Source organism: Cyprinus carpio, chromosome A4 (assembly GCF_018340385.1).
Source record: "Cyprinus carpio isolate SPL01 chromosome A4, ASM1834038v1, whole genome shotgun sequence".
In the NCBI taxonomy this organism is placed as follows: Eukaryota; Metazoa; Chordata; class Actinopteri; order Cypriniformes; family Cyprinidae; genus Cyprinus; species Cyprinus carpio.
Genome location: NC_056575.1, coordinates 23,550,974 through 23,556,043, shown reverse-complemented (window position 1 = coordinate 23,556,043; position 5,070 = coordinate 23,550,974). Strand labels below are relative to the sequence as shown.

At 33.8% G+C, this 5,070-nt stretch overlaps 1 long non-coding RNA gene across 1 annotated transcript; it reads right to left on the bottom strand.

The window, feature by feature from the left end:
- Positions 1-794: 794 nt before the first annotated feature.
- Positions 795-3,763, bottom strand: LOC122140486. The gene is made up of 5 exons (XR_006157167.1): positions 2,747-3,763; positions 2,461-2,641; positions 2,005-2,272; positions 1,688-1,779; positions 795-1,562 (listed from the first exon to the last, which is right to left on the bottom strand). It is a non-coding gene; the product is annotated as an uncharacterized LOC122140486 (long non-coding RNA).
- Between the last annotated feature and the right edge of the window lie 1,307 nt (positions 3,764-5,070).

Genomic DNA, 5,070 nt, shown 5'->3' with positions numbered 1-5,070 from the left:
ACACATTTACATCTGAAAAAGCCTTTCATTTAATTTATGTGTTAACACTGTAAACAATTTAAACTCATTAACAGTTGGAACAATGTCAGTATAGCCACTGTTAAAATTAGTGGCAAGATGAACAAGATAAACAGTTATCCATCAGTTAATAAACGTGTTTACATAAGTTTTTATTTTAGCTACTGCTTTTAGCAATGAACATCATGTAGTAAGAACTTGACTGGTTAAATGGTTAAAGTGCATTGTAACTGAACAATAAAACAGCTGACAGCTTTAACATTTTATGTTTTCAAAAAAAAAAAAAAAAAAACAGTATTTTCATACAACATTTAAACATTTTTCATACAAGAGTATTTAAACTCCACCCAAATGAAATTTACCACATAATTTACTCACCCCCATTCCATCCTAGGTGTACATGACTTACTTCTTCAGCCAAACACAACTGAGTAATAATATATAAAATTCTGGCAGTTCATAGCTTTGTAATGCCACCGAATTGTGATTTTGATCACAATTCAATGGTATGACAAAGCCATGAACTGCTAGAATGAAAATACTATGGTTGTTTTTTACAACATAAAATGTTAAAGTCGTTCAGTTGTTTTATTCAGTGACAATGCACTTTAACCATTTAACCAGTCAAGTTCTTACCAGTCAAAATACACATTGCATATGTGTATTTTGAACGACTCATAATTATAATGGATAGGCAATTTTAATACAGTGTTGTAAGTGTTGCCTCTGGGAATATTTTCTTTGGTGCTTATGGAGAAATTCGATTGAGGAGGGAAACTATGCTACTGTGTGATGTTTTGAAAAATGCTATGGTTCGGTGTTGACAGCACAAATACAAAATTTGCAGTAGTGTCTAAAATCTAATTTAGTATTAATACTGTTATTTAAGACGAACAATGACATCTCTAGCTGCTCTCTTCTTTTGGAACAGGGAGGTAAGCATATCTATCAGTATTGGTGTGAAATGTCATTTACATTAACCTGTTGGAAGAACCACTTTATTAAAGTAATATTGCACTTTTAATCATATATAAATTGTGATTACATCAGCTATAAATAAAACTTTATAAGAAAAAAAAATTTAAAATAAAAAAGATTTGTAAATGCCTTTAACATCAATGATCCAGTCTCTCCAGTAGCACAAAGTCCTTGTCTCTAGTTCTCTCTTATAGGTGTCTTGATCTGACAGGTTTACTTCAAAAAGTGATGTCAGGTCTGATGATCTCAGTGGTTTTTTGTCTTCAACAAACACGGTATGAAACAGATCTGTGTGTATCTGCATTTCTTGAAGAAGTCCAAGGGTGTTAAAACCATCAACAAACCTGTAAAAAACATCTACAGAATCTACAAAGAACAAGGTCTAAAAATAATTTCAATAAACAAGAACATTTGTGATACTACGTACTGTTGCAGTGCAACCCTGCATCTCCCATCAACATATTAATACTCCACAGCTGACTGTACCAGCATGTCCCGGTGCTTAAGAGTACTAATGGATCTAAAGGCACCAATCATGGACTCGCAATTTTATCATCTTCTTTTATCTGAAAAAAGATAAACAAAACATACAAACAGTCCTAATGCAGCTACAATACAAAATCACTCTATTAATAGGGGTACAATGGTATTCTTCCAAATTTTGCTCACTGCAGTTAAGAAAAATACTTACTTTGCAAAACATCTCTTTAAAGGTCTCATCATCTACTTCATCCAAGGTTGGAGGAGAGGTGGGTTTACCACAAACCTGGAGAAAGATCCTTTCTGAAAAGAAATGTGCCCCCATTCCTCCATGAATTATACAAACTGATATAATTTGTGATATCTGCCTGTAGATACCTTTATGCAATGCTATAAAGAAGAAGAATATTTCAATGTACTACAATGGCTTAATGCTATGAAACCATTTCAAAAAGACAGAGCTTAATACATGTCTTTTGGTATTCACTTAAAAAGCAGACCATATATACCCTTAGTTCAAATGCTTACCTTCTGTGTCAAGCCACAACCTTTAACTATTTTCAGGGCCCTCAAATATGCTAGACTGTTGGACAGCCTTAAGGAGCAATCTGAGGTACTCTCTAGTTGGACCACCACCGTCCACGGCTCCCTCTGCTGCTTTTGAATCATCAACAAAAATTACATCCAGTCTTGCTCCAGGGTTAAATCGTTCACCCTTCAGTTCATTGAAATTGAACTGTTTTTCACAGGTAAGACATCTCTCCATTGGCCCAAGCATAGGAGATTCGCAGACAACCTTAAAAATTAAGAGCAATCTCAGAAGTTTAGATAACTGTAAATGAAAATAATAAAAATAAAGTCATGTACATTATGAAAAAAAAAAAAAACACTATTGTGTTGCATAAAATGTGATAAGCACAGAATTTAGCAAGTAAGTAATTTGCTGTATAAAAAAATTAAATAATAAAAATAAAAAAAACTTACAGAACTGGACAGATCTAAGTCTTTTAGTATAGGACGTATGTAGATGACAGCGTGTCCCATTTTCAGCTTCCCTGATCGGGTCAAGCCTGATGTTTTTAAAATCTCAAATGCCCCACAGTTTTCAAGTTTTGAATATGTCGTTAGAATATAGTTTTTAAACTCTTCTGCATTACTTTCATCACTTGTAAAGAGACACAAAAAGAACAGATAAATCACAATTTTAGGAAGCAAAACTTTGAAAACATATAAACAAAAAAAACCATATCATAATCATAACCATACCCACCAAAAATGTTACTTTTTTCTCTCCAAGTCCTGCAGCTTCCAGTTCCTCCTTTTCAGACTTTGCTGGTGCAACACTCTGTGTCATGCTACTTAAGCAGCAGAACACTCTTGTGAAGCTACTGCGAGGTCTTGCAGAATGATTACGGCGACTTAAAGATCTCCTGCTGGCTTCTGCTCCATAGCTTGTGAAAAGTCTATTTACTTCAACTGGAAATTTGAAAACAATGTCAATGTAAACTACATCCATAACATTGACATTTTAAAAATGATTTAAATGAAGTGCAGCTACTTTAATTTTTTTTTTTTTTTTTACATGACATAAGTTCTTGTACAATAAGACCTTAATAGACCTACATATATATGCCACAGGAATTTGTGAGACTACAGCTGTGTCTGAAACTGCTCCCTATCTCCTATTTCAGTGTTTCAGTATAGGCGGCTCTATCAGGTATTGTGCAAGCAAATATCACCTACAGAGATGACTGTGCATTAGTCTGATGATGACTGAAGTCATGTTGGACAAAACATGTAAGATCTCAAACGTCAAAATGAAAAAGAACTGTTTGATTTGCTGATAACATATGACTTATTGTGAAATAGTGTTGCCCCATTTTTTAAATTATCTCTAATTTTAATTTGTCTATTTGGGTTATTTTATCTATTTTTATTTTAACTATTTAATGTACATTTACTTAATGTATGATGCTCTGTTTAGTTTCAATGTGTTCAGTGGCTTTCATGTATTTCTGGTGAATGTCTAGTTTTGCCTTTGCTGTAATTAAAGTTTTGTATTCTTTAATTAAAAAAAAAACCCCTAAGTGTTTAATTTGAGATGATGGTAGAGTGATTAGTTTACTTGCATCATGTGAAGTATGTCATTTGGGACATACCCTGCTCTCTCACCTTCTTCACTATATTCCAAATACTATAAATGAAGGAATGACCAAGGGATCTGTTTCGGACACGGCATAGCCCACCGGAGGGCGTCACATGATAGTTAGCATATCCCTGATGTCACTCTGTGCTCTAAATTGTCACATATTATATTTTAATACAACTGAATCCCCAATAATGTCATACATGAAACAATATAAATAGTGACTAAAGGTGACCCATTAACCAGCAGTCACTTTCAAACCTAACCTGCTAAAATCCTGATTTATACCTGCGACATGATCTGACAAAAATAACCATACACCTACTTGTAGGCTATATATAGTGATTCTGGATGTACTAACGCAGAGTGCAGCACCCATCTGGGAAACAAACGACGAATAAGCTGCGGTCAATATGGCCCTGCTACCTCGCAGCAGAGCCGGCGCCAATGCAGCACTGATGAGGGGGCGGCTGAGGTGACGAAAGGGGGCGAGGATTGTATTGTTGTGCCCCCTTCCTCAAATATTATGAAAAAAAAAAAAACACTAAAAGGGTCAAAATAGAACTTTAATAGAATAATAAATAAATAAATTGTGTTATTTACAAATTACGATTGTAGCTCTCGACAGTTACCTATGGCTATGACTTTATTAATACAGTTGTCTATTTTATTTCGTAGTCTCAAGCATTCAGAAATCATTCAAAAGAAAATTAAGCAGTTTATTTTTGTAAGGGTTGTGATGTCCACATGTTTTTTGTTGAAGAAATTATAGTGGCTGTGTCATCTATAGCAAAAAGGTGTCCAAAAATGAAAGATTAAGTGAATATTTGAATTAAATGTTTGGCCAATAGCCTAAACAAGGATTTGATTGTCCTGTAAGTGTAGCAGCAGCATTTACCCTTTGGCTCCCTTTGCAGGCATTTGTAATAACATGTTATGTACATAAATTGTTTATTTTTTATTAGCCTACATTATGTATTTTAACAGGGTTATTAACCAATCATTATTGCCTCATTGTTTTTATCTAATGCATTTTAAGTAATTTTAAAGGCTTTTGATGGCTTAGGTCTGTTTTTATAAACAAAATAAATTATCTTAATACTTCTTTGTAAATTATTATTTGAAGTAACAAAACCATGGCTAATTTGCAGTTACCATGGCTACAAGAACGATGGTATTTTTGGTGTTATTCTTATTAAAACCATGGCTAATTTTCGTAAGGGAACATGGGAAGTCAGAGAGAATATTAGATGCGTTGGTGGTGGTGCAATTATTTCCGACTTTAAAACACGTTAAAGTCAACAGCCAAAAAAGTTTCACTGGAATGTGCCTGGAAGTGATGTACAGGCTTCGTTTTTACCTTTAACAAATGATTAATTTATAATAAATATAAAAAATGTATGAGGTGTGCATTCCTCAAATGCTATTGAGCTTTAACATTCCAAAAC